At 45.9% G+C, this 22,607-nt stretch overlaps 1 pseudogene; it reads left to right on the top strand.

Annotated features, from left to right (window-relative positions):
- Positions 1-551: 551 nt before the first annotated feature.
- LOC141155399 (low affinity immunoglobulin gamma Fc region receptor III-A-like) lies at positions 552-22,476 on the top strand (annotated as a pseudogene).
- The last annotated feature ends 131 nt before the right edge of the window (positions 22,477-22,607 follow it).

Raw genomic sequence — 22,607 nt, forward strand, 5'->3', positions numbered from 1 at the left:
GAGAAATCAGCGTTTTAATTGATATGCAAATGAGGCTGAAGAGCTATGGTAGATCTGAAGCCTCTGTCACTCCAGCTCTATTCCTCCTGCTGACTAACAGCTCCTTTGCCTGTAGTGACAAGGTATTGAGGCTGTCAGCCATCAGGAGGAGGCGACACTGAGCAAGGAGTAAAGCCAGGGTGACTGAGGCTTCAGATCTACCATAGCTCTTCAGTCTCATTTGCATATAAATTAAAACTCTGTTTTATTAGTAATGGAGGAATGGATCGGCCATGTAATGGTATCATATGATTTGTCTTTGAAAGAGCAACAAGCGCATAGAAATAGATTTGGGGGAAGAAAAGTGACAGATTCCCCTTGAGACTTACTCACCTCTAAAATAAAAAAACACCAGAAATTGCTATTAATTGATTTATTAATTTGTTATTTTATCCTGCTAGGTGGATTCCAGCATGGCGGCCGGTGCAGCCTCCATTGGGGTTGTCACCTCGGTTTGCAGTGATGGTGGGGGATGTCTGTGGTTTCTTATTTGGGGGGAGCGTAGACAAACCATGAAGGATCTCAGTGACTGACCCTGGATCTGTTCTGTGATGATCCATCCTCATATACGCTGACACATTCATCAGACGCCACCACACAGGAAGCCAGCATCCGCCTCATCGCCGAAAGTGAGATGACTTATTGTGCTCGTGTGGACGGGCCGGGTGCATCATGAGAGCTCAGGTCATCATCCTCATCATCCGTGAGTAGTCATCATTGTCTGAGCCTTCTGTGCCGGAGGTGGTCAGTCCAGATCTACTGACTATGGCATCTATACACATGGATGATAGATAGATAGATAAATAGATAGATAGATAGATAGATAGATAGATAGATAGATAGATGATAGATAGATAATAGATAGATAGATAATAGATAATAGATAGATGATAAATGATAGATAATAGATAGATGATAGATAGATAGATAATAGATAGATAGATAATAGATAGATGTACAGATAGATAGATAGATAATAGATAATAGATAGATATATAGATAATAGATAGATAAATAATAGATTTTCGATAGATAATAGATAGATAAATAGATAATAGATAGATAATAGATAATAGATAGATGATAGATAATAGATAGATAATAGATAGATGGATAGATAATCGATAGATAATAAATAGATGATAGATAGATAATAGATAGATGATAGATAGATAATAGAGAATAGATAGATGATAGATAGATAATAGATAGATAATAGATAGATGATAGATAGATAATAGATAGATAAATAGATGGATAATAGATAGATAGATATATAGATAATAGATAGATAATAGATAATAGATAGCTAATAAATAGATAATAGATAGATGATAGATAATAGATAATAGATAGATAATAAATAGATAATAGATAGATATTAGATAGATAATAGATAGATAATAGATAGATGATAGATAATAGATAGATAAATAGATAATAGATCGATAATAGATAATAGATAGATAAATAGATAGATAATAGATGGATAGATAATTGATAGATAATAGATAGATAAATAGATAGATAATAGATGGATAGATTATTGATAGATAATAGATAGATAATAGATAACAGATAGATAATAGATAGATGATAGATAGATAATAGATAATAGATAGATGATAGATAGATAATAGATAGATAATAGATTGATAAATAGATAATAGATAGATAATAGATAGATAGATAATAGATGGATAGATAATCGATAGATAATAGATAGATAATAGATAATAAATAGATGATAGATAATAGATAGATAATAGATAGATAATAGATAGATGATAGATAATAGATAGATAATAGATAGATGATAGATAGATAATAGATAGATAAATAGATGGATAATAGATAGATAGATAGATAATAGATAGATAATAGATAGATAGATAGATAATAGATAGATAATAGATAGATAATAGATAATAAATAGATGATAGATAGATAATAGATAGATAATAGATAGATAGATAATAGATAGATAATAGATAGATAATAGATAGATAATAGATAATAAATAGATAATAAATAGATAATAGATAGATAATAGATAGATAATAGATATATGATAGATAATAGATAGATAATAGATAGATGATAGATAGATAGATAATAGATAGATAAATAGATGGATAATAGATAGATAATAGATAGATGATAGATAGATAATAGATAATAGATAGATGATAGATAATAGATAGATAATAGATAGATGATAGATAGATAATAGATAGATAAATAGATGGATAATAGATAGATAATAGATATATAGATAATAGATAATATATAGATAACAGATATATAGATAATAGATAGATAATAGATATATAGATAATAGATAGATAAATAGATAGATAATAGATGGATAGATAATAGATATATAATAGATAGATAGATAATAGATAGATAATAGATAGATAATAGATAATAAATAGATGATAGATAGATAATAGATAGATAATAGATAGATAATAGATAATAGATAATAGATAATAGATAGATGATAGATAATAGATAGATAATAGATAGATGATAGATAGATAATAGATAGATAAATAGATGGATAATAGATAGATAATAGATATATAGATAATAGATAGATAATAGATATATAGATAATAGATAGATAAATAGATAGATAATAGATGGATAGATAATTGATAGATAATAGATAGATAATAGATAATAGATAGATAATAGATAGATAATAGATGGATAGATTATTGATAGATAACAGATAGATAATAGATAATAGATAGATAATAGATAGATGATAGATAGATAATAGATAGATAATAGATGGATAGATTATTGATAGATAACAGATAGATAATAGATAATAGATAGATAATAGATAGATGATAAATAGATGATAGATATACAGATGGATAGATAATAGATGGATAAATAGACATTAGATATGAGATAGAGAAATAGACACAGTAATTACCCTTCCATGAGCTACGAGTCTTTTTCTGTTATTCTGTACATTTGACTTGCAAGAACAGCAGTTTGTGCTTCAGAGCAGTTCTTCATTTAAGGAGCAGACATTTTGGATTCTCGGTCCCCAACTCTCAATGACGACCCCTTATTTTTTTTATCTTTTACAGCTGCTGCAATAAAACTTTGTGGTGAGTAATAAAACAATAATCCTGTTAAATGTCAATAAACCGGTGATTTCATCAGTCTGGAAATATTCCATGTGATGTCATCAGTCTGAAAAATTCTATGTGATGTCATCAGTCTGGAAATATTCCATGTGATGTCATCAGTCTGAAAAATTCTATGTGATGTCATCAGTCTGGAAATATTCCATGTGATGTCATCAGACTGAAAAATTCTATGTGATATCATCAGTCTAGCAGTACTCTATGTGATGTCATCAGTCATGTGATTTTCTGAATTATTTAGAAAATTAAGGACTCCGTGGTTGCTAATAGAGGACAAGCAAGACTTGGGTGTCCCCTTCTAGTATTCTTTTTAGACCCCAAAATGACATTTTTTAATATTTATCAATATTAGAGAGCTGACATTTTTAAGCAGCCTCTAGATTTACAATGTGTGAGATGCCTTCAGATGCTGATCACGCACCTGCAGAGTGTTGCTTGCAGATTTTTTGAGAACTGGCAAAGCTTTTCAGCTTATTTGCATCTTAATGAAACTTCTGCAATGAAACGGAGCAAAGCTGTACTAGTCACAGGTCGTCACGACCTGCTGCACATGAGACTAACCTTCCTACACATGCTGTATATCTATATATTCACACGTGAGAATATCCTTAGGCAGTCAACCATCACTCAAGGGCGGACGAAGGATGTTTATGAACAAACAATTTTTTTTTTCTTATTTTTTTAAACAATTCTAATTTAGAAAAACATTTTTTTTAAACAGCTGCAAATGTTATAAAGTAAAAAAGTAGATTACTTAAAAAATATTTACTTCTTCCCTCCGGTGATCCAGCACTGACTCCCTGGTAGACCTCCCGGTCTTTTTTTTTTTTACATGTAGTTGACATGTGACCACTTTGCACAATGAGTGTTTGCAATAATCAAGTGTCATACTATTGACATTATGGTGATGGGAGCCATGATGGCAAGAGTACGGCATGCCACCACGGTCTGAAGACCAGGAGGACATCCAGGAAGTCAACACGAAAGGTGTATTTTTTTGTTATTTTATACTTTGTGAAGCTGTCTTTAAAAGTTTTTGAAAAGTTGGGTAACCTCTTCAATAAAGGATTCATAGACTTCTTTTTCTTTAAAAAAATCAGAATTTTTAACAACGTAAGACTATCAGATTCTATAAAGAAGAACCTGCTGGTTAAAGGCAAAAACAAAAAGTTCAGCAGTTCAGGAATACTTCCATATTGTGCTTATGTCATCTGCTTATACTACTTTTCGTTGTTGTTTTTTCTTAGAAGCTGAAGTCAAACCAGTGGTGACCTTCACGCCCAACTGGAGAATAATACTTCTGTATGAATCAGTGACCCTATCCTGTAACTTGGGCTCTAAGGCTCAGGAGAACCCAAGATACTACTGGTCCAAAGATAGGAAACTATTATCCTACTATCAACAGACCATCCTGATAGAATCATCATCAGAAGAGGATACAGGAACTTACCAGTGTTGGACAAACAGGGGCTTCAAAAGTGATCCGGTCAGACTAGATGTGGTTAACAGTACGTTCATCTGTAATCTTTCAACCTCATGTAGATTTCACGTGAATAACTCTTTCCCAAGTCCTGAGCTCCTTGTGTCTTCTTATTTTTCATTTCCTTCTTATTTCAGCCCATCTCATCTTGCAGATTCCACCGGTCATCTATATCGGAGAACCCCTGACTATGAGGTGTCACACTTTCTCAACCTACCAAAAAACCAACACAACCTTCTTCAAGAACAAAACCGCCATTCACTTCTTAGTCAAAGACAACGAGTTACGATTTACAAGTGTTGACTTGAATGTGGCCGGGATCTACCACTGTTCCCAACAAATATTCATCCATGAGAAGTATAAGATGTTCACCGCTACCATGATTGTGTCAGTCCAAGGTAACGCACCTGAAATGTTACAATTCTGAAGAATGTTTTTGATTTTTTTCTGTTTCGGCGAGTTAAGATGTGATAAAAACTCTTCACATACTGTATCTCCAGTACTGAGAACCTCACGGAACCAATATATACAGTTTACCTCCTTGTGGACTTGGCCAAAAGTCAACATGAATAATAGAAATATCTATGTGGTATACGTTCACTTTTTACAGAAAAGCCCCAGCATCAGTTGAGAGATATTCAGGATGGGGCTGGGTGATCATTAGGTCTCCATAAATATTATAGACCGGTTCCTTAAAGGGGATGTCCAGTTTGAAAAAAATACTTCAAAGTAAGAGGTTCCAATGATCAGCCTCCGTTCTGGTTTTGGCAACTCAACTTTCAGACCTGTACGTGACACAGGAGATAATTTACTGTGTGTGAAGGGGGCTGGCTGATCGCTCATTTCAGTAACTAAGTGATGCTTTACCTTAGACACAGTAGGGGGGCTGGCTTATTTATTGAAATGAGCAGTCAGCCAGCCCACTTCACATGAATAACTGGTGATGTGCCGACACCGGATATGTCAAGCACATGACTGGAAATTGCCTCAATTAGGACCAAGATGATAAAATGAAGATTGAGGCACCTTTAAAATAAAACTATAATAGCAAGTTCTTTAGAATATCATTAGAAATACATAATTAGTGATTTTCTATACTTATTCCAAAATTAATTTTTGGGGAGTAGACAATGCCTGAAAACCTGACTATTTTCCTTGCAGATAAACCTCACACATCCCTCGATGGAAACACATCAATATCTCCTTGGGTTCTGGTGGTCGCCCTCCTTCTCCTGCTCTCTGCTGCTCTCCTGATCTTCATGTGCATATACAAGCTTCATTTTACAAGATGTCGCCAGTTGAATACCGTCACAGGTAGGTTTATATCAATCTTTTAAGAATGATCGAAGTGAATTCCTCCTTTTACCTGTTTTCTGAAAATGAATTCATTATTTTTGAATTTTCTCTCCTTGAAGTCCTTTGTTGACGGGTCTAGAGTGGTGTCTTCCTGTTTATAACACTGCAGCCAATCACTGACCTTAATGGTCTTTGCTGTCTACATCAGTATGACGAGTGATTGGCTGCAGCAGTCATGTGTTGTAAATAGGAAGTCACCCCTGTACAACTCCAGGAAGCAATGGAGAGGTGGCTCTCGATTGGCAGGAGCTTCAATGGATAGGTGATTCTTATTTGATATTTTTTTTGAGCCTCGCCTACTCATTTTTTTAATGAATGACCCCTTTAATGAGACCACCAAATTTTTAATTTTATTAAACAATCCAACATGTTGTGAGATATTATTCCAGGCACTGTCCTCAGCTTCTCATGAAACAATATTCTCCTGTGTACACAACGTATTTGCATACATAGGAATAATGCGCATTGTACGGTTATGAAATCCTGGAATATTTATTTTCTTCGTAAAGTTCAGTTCCTCTTTAGTTCCTCTCTGTAGATAGACGACAGAAAATATTGTATGTGTATATCATGGTGTTCATTGTGCATATCTTATCTGCTTATCTGAAAGGGAATCTGTCAGCACAGAATGACTGTTCAAACCAAGCACATGCGCTCAGTGCACCTCTCCTGGGGCTGAACAGTTCTGTGCAATTTTTCACCTACTTGTTTTATATATATTTCCCTCTGTAGAGTCAGAGCTATAAATCAAGAAAGAGGATGGTAGAGATAAATTCAAAACAAGTAAGAGGGGAAGCACATCTACAAAAATGTTTTGATCAAACCAAGCACACGCGCTCAGTGCACCCACAACAAGGGTACACTGAGCGCCTGAGCTTTGTTTGATCAGTCAGTTTGTGCTAAAGCTTTCGGAAGATACTGATTTTCTTTTTTAAGAGATCCGACTACTTAAGGAGCCTTTAAAGTAATGCTCCCTGGTAAAAGTATGTAAAATAGCTGTATTCCAGTAGTGGAGTGCCACCTATAGGTAGATATCCTGTAAGTCAATGTCTGACCCTTCATAAAGCTTTAAAACTTGACTCGGGTTATCAGCCACACCTCAGAGAGATGAGAATTATTAGGGATATACTAATGAGAAGAATCAACTCCAAGACTGTGCTCTCTACAAATGGATGTGTTTGTCTGACAACCCTAATCTCGTTTCAAAGCTCTATGACGAGTCAGACATTGGATAGACCTATGGTTGCAACTACAGAGAAAGTTTCATCCTCTAAATACAGAAAAGCCATTCTTATGATGTATGATCCCCAACCGTTTCCACCATTTGTTGGACTATCTTCTTTGTCTTAGACTTCAATGAAGTGGCAGAGCACATGAATGCCCTGCCATCACCTCCTGGCTGTGGTCTTGCAGCCAAAGGAGAACCAGGGGAAATAGGGGAAACATTGGGATCCACACCAATCTAACAGTTCTCTCCTATCTAGTGGATATCTGAAAATGTATTAATATGGGAATATCTCTTCAATGGCAATGGAATAATGGCAATTTTACCACCTCAATTTCCCTATATTAGAGCAGAATATCCATAATCACTCTAATTATTCTTCTCTGATTTTCAGAACATGAGAGAAGACGCTGCTCGGAAGAAGATGTGTGTTACTCATACATAGATATGAACCATATCCCGGGAGGTTGGTCACATTCTTATATTATGATCTCTTATCTTGGCTTTGGCTCCACCACTAGTTGTAAAATTGCATCGTGACTACAAGTTGTGCACAACGTCAGAGATTCCCGATAAAGGAAATTTCAACATGGTCCTGACTCTTTCCTTCTTCGGGAATCATTGGAACCTGTAAGTTTATTGTGACCAGTGGGGAACAAACATCCACATGGATGTATCCGAATCTATGGTCTACCATGTTTACTTCCTGAGCCCTGGTAAAGATGTATGTAGTGCCCCGAGGGTTCGGTCGCTACAGAGGTATTGCACCTCAACCAGAGGTGTGATATCCCACTCCCAGGTAAGGATGGTGTGTGGACCGGGACTCAGTTAGCTGCATGCATCACATACATCCCATTTCCGGGGGACAGCTCAATGGTGCTCCCATTAGTACAGTAATGCAGGCACGACAGAACATGTCCCTGGCTGGAGTGGGGAGGGGGGAGGAAAACCCAGTGATGTAGGAGCAGGAGGGGACGGTTTCTGGGCATAGGTAGGAGCCCATTGGTTGCAAGTCACCTGGGCTCATACACAGAGAGGGAGGTATATAAGGTGGGCACCATCTTAGATCAGTGTTCAGTCTGAGAGAGGAAGTGACAGAGCAGGGCCTCTGTGGAGCTCTGCTCCGGAGGCGGGCCTAGCCTGTGAGGCCCAGCCAGCACTGAAAGAGAAGAAGTCAGTGCAGAGAGTTGGAGGAGAGAAGGAGTTCAGCCAGAGAGGGCTGACAGGGAGCTGTGGCTCAGTCTGGGCCCAGCTCCACGAGGCAGGCCTGGAGTGGAGGCCAGAGCCAGAGGAGAGGAACGGAAACAGAAAGGAGCAGAAAGGAAAGTAAGAAGGAACAGAACACCAAGAGAGGCCCAGAGACACGAGGGCAGAAGGAACCCTAAGGACCCAGGAGACTACGGGTTACGGGTTGGCAGAACAGGGTACCAGATCCCAAGTTGGTGGAGGCGACTAATCCTCAGCCAAGGACCGGCGGTCGTGACCATTTACTGGTGAGACCCCTCACTACACCTACTAGGAAGGCACACCACATAGGGTCAGGGAAGTGGACACCCAGCCTCCCAAGAGAAGACCCGAGGCAGCTGGACAGAAGTAGTGTCACTGGTGGGGCACGGCTGACGAAAGGATAGAAGGGAGTCCTGTGCCACACTCCGGAATTACCTGGGGGTTGATCGAGCCCCCTGCCTGGTGGACGCAGCACGGCTCGGGCGGTTCTATCTGTGCACAAGTGACCTGGATGAGAACTGTGAGTAAAGAACCTGAACTGCAACACCTTGTCTCTGTGCTTTCTCACCGCATACAACACTACTAGTGCTGGGACGCCCGCACCATCACCCCCACCATCTACTACACTGCCCTGGGGCTGCACTCTTTCCGTGGGGAGTCACACTACCTCAGCTGCATACACCATCAGCCCCAGCAGCCGGCCTTGCAGCGGCGGTCCGCACTGACCGCAATCCACGGGTGGCGCAGTCGGACATAAAACCATAAAAACCCCTATAGAGACTGCCACTGGTTTGACCGCCCTGGGCCACGGGACCGGGTCGCTGCCGCAGTGACTGCGACCCCCAGCGTCCCACGAGAGGCCCGGTTCCGGGTTCCCCACGCGGCCCAGGGGGCGCGTCATGTACATCTAATGATGACATGATATGTGGAATCTACGTACACATTTTTTCTTATTTTTAGTTTTGTAATTGGGGGGGGGGGGGGTGAATAAAGCCGTAAAGCAGATTTTTAACTCCATTTTCTTTTTCTATCCAGGTTTTCCTGCTCGAGGATCAGAACATGTAAGTATGAGAATTTGTTTTAATTTATATTGATATTAAAAGAAATCATCAAATCGAATAAAATTCCCAATTTTTTTTTTGCAATTTATTTTTGTTGAAGTAGCAAAATGTCAGCCAGGTGCAGGAAGGGCCAAGAACAAGTGTGAGAGGAGCTGGCTACTTTCTAAAGACAATCAGACTTTTTCCAGCACGGAGCATCGGTGCCATCAATCTTATTGTTGTGTTTTATTAGTGATTTGTTGCACATCAGTTCAGCCTCAGGAATCAATGCTTCCATTCAGTGACCATATCTCAGGGGCCTTAGGCCCTTGTTCTCTCGGCCGCTTGGCCCATTGTGTGGATGGGGAGAGTGGACCCAGCTGAGCCGTCACCACAGGGAGTCTCACATACAGACCCAGGTAATGGGTTCTACCTGAGAAAAATTCCTTCACTAATGCACACTTAGCTTTGGGGGGTGAGGGTGAGAGCAGTTCTACCCACTCCGGGGGCTGATCCCAGTAAAGGAGAAAAGAAGCTGCATTTCTAGTCTCAACAGAGCTGGAGTGAGATTCACACGCTGCGGTCATGATATCCGTCATCTGGAGGAACATAGGCTGTGACTGACGATATACTGGAGGGAGATACCAAAAGCTGTGGGCCAACTAAAAGTTGGGAGACAGTGGATATCACCTGGTACAGGGGCAATGGAACTACTGATCCCGGGTTGGAAACTTGAAGACTGAGAGAATTACATTTTGGCTATTTCCTCGGAATTGCTGTATTACCGTGGATGGAAGGAATAAAACTAATTGCATCGTTAACCTGCCTAGGTGATTATTTCAATCCACAACGTGTTTAAAGGTTTTTTTAAGCCCTTTCTGGCAAATTCAACTTGCATTAAATTTATTTAATGAGAATTGAATTTCCCCTTGAATTCCCGCCATATCCCCTAATTGACGATATTTGCCCAAATTGAATTTCAGTATATTTACTCAACGCTAAAATGTTTTCCTACTGGCCATTTGTTCTGAAGTGTCTCACCAATAACATCTATGCTCTCAGACCTTCATGATGAGTTTGAGACAATTAAAAAAATAAAAAGTAAAAGGAAAGAAGGAGTCAAAATATATTTTAAAACATTTTAGAAAATCTCTATATAATACTGAGTGCCTTGGGTTGCTGGAAGCTTGGTAGAATCTCTTGTAGTTCAAGTATAAGGCCTGCTCATTGCTCACCTGTCAGCAGAAGAGGACAATTTAACAGATGACTGTCAGTAGAAATTTCTTTAGGGGAAGAGAACTGTTAGAAGAGGAGTAAACTTGCACAAAGAATTTCATGTCAGAAAGAGGTCTAAGGGGTAACATTTCTCCTTATGGAGAGTGACACACCAGCTCTGGCACGTCAAGGTAAGGAGGCTTATTCGCCATGCAATGCTACTCTGGGAAATTTAATATGCAAATTGACCCTTTAGAGAAAAAGAGGACTTGTAATTTATAGCGCCACCTATTGGAAGCAGCAATCCTACAAGTCACAATCAACCCTTTAACGAGTCTTGCAATATGACTTAGGATAAAAGCCAAATCAGAATCTCAATTTGCAGACACGGTGTTTCGGGCCGTTGGCCCTCGTCAGTGCAAAGTATGAGAACTGATTTGGCTAGGTGAGAGGCTCTGGACTGAGGTCTAAGGGGTAACGTTTCTCCTTATGGAGAGTGACACACCAGCTCTGGTGGTAAAGAGTCTTTACTTCTTTAGCAGTCTCCTCTTCTTCTGAAAGGTCTTTTCTTCTTTGGGTGTCCCCTCTTCTTCTGAATAGTCTTTACTAAAGCCCGAGAAAAAAAATTAGACTCCTTTAAAAGACAAACCATTAAAGACGAAAGGGAGCTTTCTTTAACAGAAAAATACTTAATCAGAAGAGATCTGCTGAAGGAAAAGTCTTCCTTGAAGAGATTTGACAGAAGTAGAGTCTTTAGTAGAATAAGAGGCTGTTCAGGAGGGGTTACTTGCACAAAAGAAATCTGTCTGAAGAAGAAGAGAATCCCTAAGAAGTAAAGACCTTTCAAAAGTAGAGGCTACTTCCTAAAAAAAAGTAAACTTTATTAGAAGAAGAAACCTGTTAAGAGACTGTCTCAGAAGAAGCCACCTATCTGAAGAAGAGGGAACTTCCTTCGATTCTCAGAGACCTGTCAGCAGAAAAAGACAGGACTATGGACATATGGACTTAGATGGTTTCTACATGAACTGCAGTAGAGGAGACGTCCTACAACAAGAATATTTTATCAGAAGAAGTGTAACGGGTCTGGGAGGCGGAACCTCTGGGCTACAATACAAGGGGGCGGTCCTTGTAAGGGAGTGGGTGGCGACCAGGCAGGCAGTCACAGGAGGTGACCTGGACAGTCTCTGAGTGAACGGGACAGTCTCTGAGTGAACGGGACAGTCTCTGAGTGAACGGGCTGGAGGTCACGGCAAGTGACCGGGGCAGTCTCTAGGTATAGGGTTGGTACGACCTGTGGCGGCTGAAGATAGACGAGAGCTCCCAGGTGAGCAGGCGAGAGTCTCTGGATGAACGGGTGGTCACAGCATGTGACGGCGGAGCCTCCAGGAAGACCAGCGGACAGGCGACAGATGAGCGCTCCCAGGTGAGCGGGCAGAAGTCTCTGGACAGGCGGGTGGTCACAGCACGTGACGGCAGAGCCTCCGGGTAGGCAAACAGACAGGTAGCAGATGAGCGCTCCCAGGTGAGCGGGCAGGAGTCACTGGACAGGCAGGTGGTCACAGCACGTGACGGCGGAGCCTCCAGGTAGGCTAGCAGGCAGATAGCAGATGTGCGCTCCCAGGTGAGCGGGCAAGCTGGTCCATAGACAGACTGACAGGAGTTGGTAGGCAGACCGTCGGACCTCAGGCAGGCAGGCAGGTAGCTGATGTGCGCTCCCAGGTGAGCGGGCAAGAGTCTCTGGAATAGCTGGTGGTCACAGCACGTGACAGCGAAGCCTCCGGGCAGGCAAGCAGGCAGGTAGCGGAGAAGCGCTCCCAGGTGAGCGGGCAGGCTGGTCCTTAGACAGACTGACAGGAGTAGTAAGGCAGACCGTCGGACCTCAGACTAGCAGACAGGTAGCAAGTAATCAGGCAGGAATCTGACAGGTAACTGGCAGGTAACTGGCAACGGGACCTGAGGGCTGAAGCACAGGTGAGACACAGGTGCAAACAACATTGCTCGGGCACCTCCATTTTGGAGGAGGTGCCTTATATATGATGAAGTCCTCCGGCCATTGGCCGGGGACTCCTTAGGACGACGCGCGCGGCCCCTTTAAGAGGAGGGGAGCGCGCGCGCCCTAAGCACAGGGGCCGGGAAGGAGCGCGCGCTGAGAGCAGAGCGGGAGGAGGACGCCGGGAAGGAGCGCGCGCTGACAGCAGAGCGGGAGAGGGACGCCGGGCACGGGGCAGAGCGGTGAGGGGAGCAGTGTCCCTGCCTAGCAGAGGGCAGGGACGCCGGCACTACAGTACCCCCCCCTTTAGGCCCCCCCTTTTTTAGGCCAGACAGAAATTTAGCTAGGATGAGAGGGGCATGGATGTTCTCCCGGGGCTCCCACGTTCTCTCCTCAGGACCAAACCCCTTCCAATCTACCAGAAAAAAGGTCTTTCCTCTTACCCTTTTGGTGGCAAGAATGTTCTCTACCTCAAACTCGTCCTCAGCGGAAACCGGAGCAGGAGGCATACCTGTAGACTTGGAAAAAGAGTTAAGTACCACAGGTTTGAGGAGAGATACATGGAAGGAGTTAGGGATCCGTAAGTTGGCCGGGAGTTTCAATTTATAGGCCACCGGGTTGATCTGACTGGTGACCTCCAGAGGTCCGATGAACCGAGGCCCTAACTTGTAAGAAGGTATCTTGAGTCGAACATATTTAGATGAGAGCCAGACCTTATCTCCTGGACGAAATTGAGGAGGATCCAGGCGTTTTTTGTCAGCGTGTCTTTTCATCCGTTCGGACGACTGAAGGAGTGCGGATCGGGTACTCTCCCAAATGGAGGAAAATTTGCTAACGAGAGATTCCGCAGCCGGGTTGTCCACCGAGGTGGAGACAGGAAAAGGAATCCGAGGATGCTGACCAAAGACTACAAAAAACGGGGATTTGGAGGAGGATTCGCTCTCGTGATTATTGTAAGAGAACTTGGCCCATGGTAGGAGATCCACCCAGTCAGAATGGTGGGCATTAACGAAGTGCCGGAGGTAACTGGTCAGGTTCTGATTGATCCGCTCCACTTGACCATTGGACTGTGGGTGGTAAGCGGAAGAGAAGTCCAGGGTGACGTCTAGTAGTTTACAAGTGGCTCTCCAGAAGCGTGAGGTGAACTGTACCCCACGATCCGACACGATGTGGAGGGGCAGGCCATGAAGACGGAAGATGTGACGAATAAAGTCTCTAGCTAGCTCGGGTGCAGACGGGAGGCCTGGTAGGGGAACGAAATGAGCCATCTTGGAGAAGCGGTCAGCGACCACCCAAATGACCGTACAACCGGCAGAGAGTGGGAGGTCAGTTATGAAGTCCATTGCAATATGCTGCCAGGGGGCAGCAGGTACTGGGAGCGGAAGGAGGCGACCGGCTGGCAGATGTCTCGGAACCTTGTTGCGGGCGCAGGACACACAGGCAGAAACAAAGTCTATTACATCCTTGTGCAGGGTAGGCCACCAGTAGTGACGGGAAATAAGCTGGAGGGTCTTCTTCTGACCAGCGTGGCCAGCCAGTTTAGACGAGTGACCCCAGTGAAGGATCTTCTCCCGATCAGGTACTGATACGAACATCTTTCCGGGAGGGAGACGATTTAGACTCACGGGAGCCACCTGCATTACTCTGGCAGGATCAATGATGTGTTTCGGATCTTCCTCGAGATCAGATACCAGAAAGGATCGAGACAAGGCGTCCGCCTTGACGTTTTTGTCAGCCGGGCGAAAATGAAGGACAAAATCAAAACGAGCAAAAAACAAGGACCACCGGGCTTGGCGCGGGTTAAGTCTCTGGGCATGCTGGAGGTAAGCCAAGTTCTTGTGGTCAGTGTAAATTATTACCGGGTGAAGAGCCCCCTCAAGCAGGTAACGCCACTCCTCCAATGCCAGTTTGATGGCCAATAACTCTCGATCTCCTATGGAATAATTGCACTCTGAGGAGGAGAAGAGTTTAGAGAAGAAGCCGCAAGTTACCATCCTCCCGGAAGAAGATTTTTGAGTAAGTACCGCTCCAGCTCCAGAGGAGGAGGCGTCCACTTCCAGGAAGAACTGCTTGTTGCCGTCCGGGCGATGCAGCACCGGGGCGGAAGAGAAGGCCTGTTTTAAGGAAAGAAAGGCTTCTTCTGCTTCGGGCGGCCACTGTTTGGGATTAGTACCCTTACGGGTGAGCGCGGAAATTGGGGCAGTCCGGGAAGAGAAGTGTGGTATGAAGAGGCGGTAGTAGTTGGCGAAGCCCAGGAACCGCTGAATGGCTTTCAACCCCTCCGGTCGGGGCCATTTCTCGATGGCAGACAGTTTCTCTGGATCCATTCGTAGGCCGGTCTGAGAAATAATGTAGCCCAAAAACGGAAGCGAGGTCTGCTCAAAGAGGCACTTCTCGTATTTAGCGAAGAGGTGATTCTGCCTGAGCCTGAGCAGGACCTGACGAACGTCCCTCCGGTGAGTCTGGAGATCCGGAGAGAAGACCAAGATGTCGTCCAGGTACACCACTACGCAGGAGTAGAGAAGGTCCCGGAAGATGTCATTGACCAACTCTTGAAAGACGGCAGGAGCGTTACAGAGACCAAAGGGCATTACCAGGTATTCATAGTGGCCGTCCTGGGTGTTGAATGCCGTCTTCCATTCATCCCCCTGACGGATACGAACCAGGTTGTACGCCCCACGGAGGTCTAGTTTGGTGAAGATTCTAGCCCCCCTCAGACGATCAAATAATTCTGGAATGAGCGGAAGGGGGTACTTATTCTTCACCGTGATCTGGTTTAGGCCTCTATAGTCTATACAGGGACGGAGAGAGCCGTCCTTCTTTTTGACGAAAAAGAAGCCTGCTCCCGCCGGGGAGGTAGATTTCCGGATGAATCCCCTGGCCAGATTCTCCTCAATATATTCGGACATCGACCGGGTCTCAGCAGCGGATAAAGGATAAATACGCCCACAGGGAGGAGTAGTACCGGGTAACAGGTCGATGGGACAGTCGTATGGTCTATGAGGGGGTAATGTCTCTGCCTCCTTTTTATTAAAGACATCAGCATAAGACCAATAAGGAATCGGAAGTCCAGGTAGATTAGCTGGGGTAGGAGAGGGACGGACGGGATGGACGGGAACCAGGCAGGTCTTATGACAGTCTTGTTCCCAGCGAAGGACTTCTCCGGTTCGCCAGTCAAGCACGGGTGCATGTTTCTGGAGCCAAGGCAGACCTAGCAAGAGGGCGTGAGAGAGTCCAGGCAGAACATGAAAGGAGATACTTTCAGAATGCAGCATTCCCACCTGCAGAGTAATGGATTCGGTGATGAGTTGGATGGGGCGTGGTAAGAGCCCCCCATCCACGGCAGCCACAGACAAGGGTACAGCCAGAGGTTTGGTGGGGATGCGGTATTTCTCTACCAGGGACTGTGAAATAAGATTCCCGGCTGCTCCAGAGTCCAGTTGGGCTAGTTCGAAATAACGGTTCTCCCCGTAGACGATTGAAACTGACAACAGCAGGGATGGAGAGGATTTATTCTTGTCTAGGTGGACCTCTCTGAGCGAACCTAGACACAGGCGTTTCCCGACCTCTCCGGGCAGGCACGGATCCGGTGCTCCTTACTGCCACAGTAGAAGCAGGTCCCCTCGACACGGCGTAAGTCCTGACGGGTCTTGACCATCTTGGTCTGGTCGACCTGCATAGGCTCAGGAGGGTGTACCTGGTTAGAGACAGAAGGAGTGACGGGTTTCTGAAAAGTAGGAGCTAGACGTAGTAACCTCCTCTCACGGGTGACCTCTCTGGCACGCTCCTGGAACCGTAGGTCAATCCGGGTGGCAAGAGTTATTAAGTCATCGAGAGTGGTAGGAATGTCCCGACCGGCAAGTTCATCTTTAATACGGCCGGACAGGCCCTCCCAGAAGACGGAAACCAGAGCGTCGTTATCCCAGGCCAGCTCCGAGGCAAGGGTACGGAACCGTATGGCATATTGGCCCACGGTGAGGCTTTCCTGACGGAGGCGTAGCAATGATGATGCGGATGAGGTCTTCCGTCCGGGTTCGTCGAAGACTTTCCGGAAAGCCGTGAGAAAAGCAGGCAAGTTGGACACCAGGGGGTCTCCTCTCTCCCATAGAGGATTTAGCCAGGCCAGAGCCTCCCCGGTGAGATGGGACATGATGAATGCAATTTTGGCTCGGTCGGAGTTAAACTGGTGGGACAATAGTTCAAAGTGCAGGGTGCACTGATTTATGAAGCCCCGAGCCTGGACGGAGTCGCCTCCGAAGCGAGGAGGTGCAGAAAGCCGGGGTCCGGGGTAGGATACCATGGTATTAGTGGGCAGCGGAGCTGCCGGATTGCGAGACATGGCACTGGCGGAGGTTGTCGGTGGAGCAGTCAGAGTGTCCAGGCGAGTATTGACATTCCGCAGGTGACCCAGGATGGACTCCTGTTGGGACCTTTGACGGGACAGTTCATGACACAGGTCCGAGAGCGAGGGAGCTTGGGTGCCACCGGGTTCCATGGCCCGAGCAAACTGTAACGGGTCTGGGAGGCGGAACCTCTGGGCTACAATACAAGGGGGCGGTCCTTGTAAGGGAGCAGGTGGCGACCAGGCAGGCAGTCACAGGAGGTGACCTGGACAGTCTCTGAGTGAACGGGACAGTCTCTGAGTGAACGGGACAGTCTCTGAGTGAACGGGCTGGAGGTCACGGCAAGTGACCGGGGCAGTCTCTAGGTATAGGGTTGGTACGACCTGTGGCGGCTGAAGATAGACGAGAGCTCCCAGGTGAGCAGGCGAGAGTCTCTGGATGAACGGGTGGTCACAGCATGTGACGGCGGAGCCTCCAGGAAGACCAGCGGACAGGCGACAGATGAGCGCTCCCAGGTGAGCGGGCAGAAGTCTCTGGACAGGCGGGTGGTCACAGCACGTGACGGCAGAGCCTCCGGGTAGGCAAACAGACAGGTAGCAGATGAGCGCTCCCAGGTGAGCGGGCAGGAGTCACTGGACAGGCAGGTGGTCACAGCACGTGACGGCGGAGCCTCCAGGTAGGCTAGCAGGCAGATAGCAGATGTGCGCTCCCAGGTGAGCGGGCAAGCTGGTCCATAGACAGACTGACAGGAGTTGGTAGGCAGACCGTCGGACCTCAGGCAGGCAGGCAGGTAGCTGATGTGCACTCCCAGGTGAGCGGGCAAGAGTCTCTGGAATAGCTGGTGGTCACAGCACGTGACAGCGAAGCCTCCGGGCAGGCAAGCAGGCAGGTAGCGGAGAAGCGCTCCCAGGTGAGCGGGCAGGCTGGTCCTTAGACAGACTGACAGGAGTAGTAAGGCAGACCGTCGGACCTCAGACTAGCAGACAGGTAGCAAGTAATCAGGCAGGAATCTGACAGGTAACTGGCAGGTAACTGGCAACGGGACCTGAGGGCTGAAGCACAGGTGAGACACAGGTGCAAACAACATTGCTCGGGCACCTCCATTTTGGAGGAGGTGCCTTATATATGATGAAGTCCTCCGGCCATTGGCCGGGGACTCCTTAGGACGACGCGCGCGGCCCCTTTAAGAGGAGGGGAGCGCGCGCGCGCCCTAAGCACAGGGGCCGGGAAGGAGCGCGCGCTGAGAGCAGAGCGGGAGGAGGACGCCGGGAAGGAGCGCGCGCTGACAGCAGAGCGGGAGAGGGACGCCGGGCACGGGGCAGAGCGGTGAGGGGAGCAGCGTCCCTGCCTAGCAGAGGGCAGGGACGCCGGCACTACAAGAAGATACTGGTTAAAAGATGAGAGTTTCTAAACAAAAAAAATCAACCTAACAATCGAAGAGACTTCCTCAGAAGAAAATACCGAATCTTAAAATAGGGGACTTCTGCAGAAGAAGACACCGGTCAGCAGAAAAAGACAGTACTATGAACTTGTAAGTCTTTTTCATAAAATTGCAGAACTTTACAATTTATCACGATTAAGAAGGCAGAATTTATTGGAGAAGGATCTTTATATACCCAGTCATATTATTGTCTCAGCTAAACTATTTACACCTTGGGTAAATTCCGGCAAATCTCAGATTTAAAGATTACGTTTGTTATGTAGGTATGACCCCAACAGTGTGTGGTTAATTTATGTATTTTCTTTTTTTTCTGATTTTCAGCTTGATTGTTCCACTGTATATTCCCTGATAACAGAAGCCCGTCAGCTGTAGGCACTGTGGTAGGAACAGACAGCGTAATGACCCCTCAGTAGAGATAATCTTTACCTGATGTATGTGGATGATCACTTGGCACCAAAGTCGAACAGGACACCTAAAAAAGCTGCATTAAATTGCCCTTAAAACTGCCGCCATCCATATATGGACTCTGTGTTAAATCTGATATGTTGTTCTTGTATCTTATATGTTAAGGAAAAGATCCTAGAGCAAAAATCAAAATGTTGTTCCCTTCTGGTGGTAGTAGAGTTGTCCACCCTTGAAAATGTTTTTTTTCCGACTTAGTGTATTTGGCTAAAAAATTGTTTTTGTAATTGGGAATCATTACAAATTTTGCATTGTTTGCTGTTTGGCACCTGTCTCAAATCCATACTTTACTTCCCTTACCCCAGTCCGCTAGACTCTGTTGTGCTCTACATCAGGCTTTGCAGATATCCCAGCGTGATCCCATGTGAGCATCTGTCCAGGCCGATATAAGGTTCACAAAGACACATACCTGTGTCTTGGTATTAAGACATTAATGCTTCTAAGACTTTCCAGTATCCCAGCTGCCTGTCTGCAGTCTCCTGGACATCTCCTGCCGGCCTGTAGTTTCCAGTATCCCAGGTGCCTGTCTGCAGTCTCCTGGATATCTCATGTCGGCCTGTAGTTTCCAGTATCTCAGCTGCCTGTCTGCAGTCTCCTGGACATATCCTGCCGGCCTGTAGTTTCCATTATCCCAGCTGCCTGTCTGCAGTCTCCTGGATATGTCCTGCCTGCCTGTAGTTTCCAGCATCTCAGCTGCCTGTCTGCAGTCTCCTGGATATCTCATGCCTGCCTGTAGTTTCCAGTATCCCAGCTGCCTGTCTGCAGTCTCCTGAACATCTCCTGTCGGCCTGTAGTTTCCAGTATCCCAGCTGCCTGTCTGCAGTCTGCTGGATATCTCCTGCCGGCCTGTAGTTTCCAGTATCTCAGCTGCCTGTCTGCAGTCTCCTGGACATCTCCTGTCGGCCTGTAGTTTCCAGCATCTCAGCTGCCTGTGTGCAGTCTCCTGGACATCTCCTGCCGGCCTGTAGTTTCCAGTATCCCAGCTGCCTGTCTGCAGTCTCCTGGATATCTCCTGCCTGCCTGTAGTTTCCAGCATCTCAGCTGCCTGTCTGCAGTCTCCTGGACATCTCCTGCCGGCCTGTAGTTTCCAGCATTCCAGCTGCCTGTCTGCAGTCTCCTGGATAGCTCCTGCCTGCCTGTAGTTTCCAGTATCTCAGCTGCCTGTCTGCAGACTCCTGGACATCTCCTGCCGGTCTGTAGTTTTTAGCATCCCAGCTGCCTGTCTGCAGTCTCCTGGATAGCTCCTGCCTGCCTGTAGTTTCCATTATCCCAGCTGCCTGTCTGCAGACTCCTGGACATTTCCTGCCAGTCGGTAGTTTCCATTATCCCAGCTGCCTGTCTGCAGTCTCCTGGACATCTCCTGCCTGCCTGTAGTTTTCAGCATCTCAGCTGCCTGTCTGCAGTCTCCTGCCAGCCTGTAGTTTCCAGCATCCCAGCTGCCTGTCTGCAGTCTCCTGGACATCTCCTGCCGGCCTGTAGTTTCCAGTATCCCAGCTGCCTGTCTGCAGTCTCCTGGACATCTCCTGCCTGCCTGTAGTTTCCAGTATTCCAGCTGCCTGTCTGAAGTTTCTTGTCTGCCTGTAGCCTCAAGTAACTTTCTACCTGCCTGCGGTGTCCAGGACGTCTTTTGTCCGTCTGTGGCTTCCAATAACTCTGCTACCTGTATGCGGTACCCCAGACATCTCCGGTCCACCTGTGGCTTCAGGTAACTCGGCTACCTGTTTCCCGCGTACAACTGTGGCGCCCCTGAGGGTTCGACCACCACAGGGATGCTGCACCTCTTCAATGGGGTGTGGGATCCCTCCTTCGAGGTAAGATCGGTGCATTGGTCAGGACCCCACCTCTACATCCAACACCACATTTCTCCCACCATAAGGGGGGGGCTAATAGGCACCAGTGTGCTGCCCTTCCCGGGATAATGGGAGACTGGGGAACCAAAAGATAGGGGGAACCATGTAGAGGGTGAGGGTGAAGGACGCACATTTAGGTTGCACTTAATAATTCATATTTAATAAACAGCCATCTTGGGCTCAAGGTTCTTTGGTTGTGATCTTCATCACTGAACGTGGCTTTCTGTGTGAACCTGCAGATGATGGAGACACGGTCCTCGTACTCTGGCCTTGAGTCGAGGAGCGGGTTTGAGTTAACGGCTGTCTCATTCCGGTCAAGGTCCCTTCCCAAGAAGGCCTGGAGCTTAGGAGTGTAGCTCCATCGCAAAAGGATCCCAGGGGGATGCAGACGGAGCGGTATACGCCACCTGTCCTCGCTATTCTGGCCTTGTCAGAGGGATTCCGGCTGCAAGAGAGGTACCGGCCCCCGAAACCTGACTTTGCTACTCTACGTCCTAGTCAGGGAAGCCCGGCAGGCACAGAGGATCCCACCAGGTAACGGAAGGAGCGGAGTCGCCACCCGTACCCTTTTTCTGAGCGTAGTCCAGAGGGAGACCCGGCCTATCTACACGCGCAGACAGGAGAGGATTCAGTCTGAAGTCTAGGAACACTCTGGTGCGGGGTCCTGATTAAGCACTTGAATTACTTGGAGGTTGTCGGACCCCCATTTCTGGTGACCGCAGAACTCCGTGAGGAGCAGGGAGAAGCCTTGCAGCTGCACGCTCTACCATGAGTAAAAATTTCTGGAAGTCAACCCCTATGGCCTCTGGACTCTTTATTTCTGCACCGCACCGCACAGCACCAGACCCCCTTTACTACGACTCCCTCCATCCTCGTCTCTGCCCTGAGGCCCTGCTCTGTCTGTGGGGAGTAGTATCAACGTTGGCTGCCACATAATCCCACCTCAGAGGACTGCAGCAGCGCTGGTGGCCTTCACCAGGTACCACAGGTGGCGTAGTCGATGAGAACCACTCAACCCTGTAAGCCCATTACTTTTATGTGACGGCCCTGGGCACGGAACGGGTCCAGGCCACAACTGCTCCCCCCAACATCTGACCCGGCTCCGAGTACCCCCCATCTCCCAGGGAGGGCTGTGAGCGTCACACAACACTCACCTGCTGAACAGATACCCACGTGCCCACCCAGACCTCTGTTCACTCTGATGGTCCAATGTGAGAGTTTGTAACTCTGAGCTGATTTATGACCACAGACCACATCAAAGTTGAACGTGCAGCCAAACAAAGTCTGGAAAATACAAACTATGCAAAATGTTTAATAAAAAATATTTTTAGTGCCAAATGCATGTGTTTAAGTTAAGAAAAATTGTACCCAAAAGTGGACAGCCCCTCACCATGGGAAGGTCAAGCTCTTCTAAGGCTCGATTTACATTCTTCAAATAATCAGATATCTGTATGAACCCTCAGCTGGTTTCCAACCCATCTTTGGTGATGCTGTAGTGCCCATCAATAGAAGGAAACACCAGTGAGGTGGCCTCATAGACTCTTAGATGTTCTACTCCAAGCCAAAAGTCTTCTACATTATTCTGAAAAACATTTATCTGGATCTAAACCTCATGCTTCTTTTTATGATGTTATTTACCTCCCTAAATTGTTCTTTTTCTCAAATTATTAATTGTGGTTTCCTAGTCTTTCCTACAAAAAACCCTCAATAAATGAAAATTTTTGAAAAATTGCTTTCAAAATATCATCTTTTTCCACTAGAGGGCA

The sequence above is a fragment of the Phyllobates terribilis genome, unplaced genomic scaffold (assembly GCF_046119375.1).
Source record: "Phyllobates terribilis strain yellow unplaced genomic scaffold, ASM4611937v1 Scaffold_7__3_contigs__length_470593459, whole genome shotgun sequence".
NCBI classification, from domain to species: Eukaryota; Metazoa; Chordata; class Amphibia; order Anura; family Dendrobatidae; genus Phyllobates; species Phyllobates terribilis.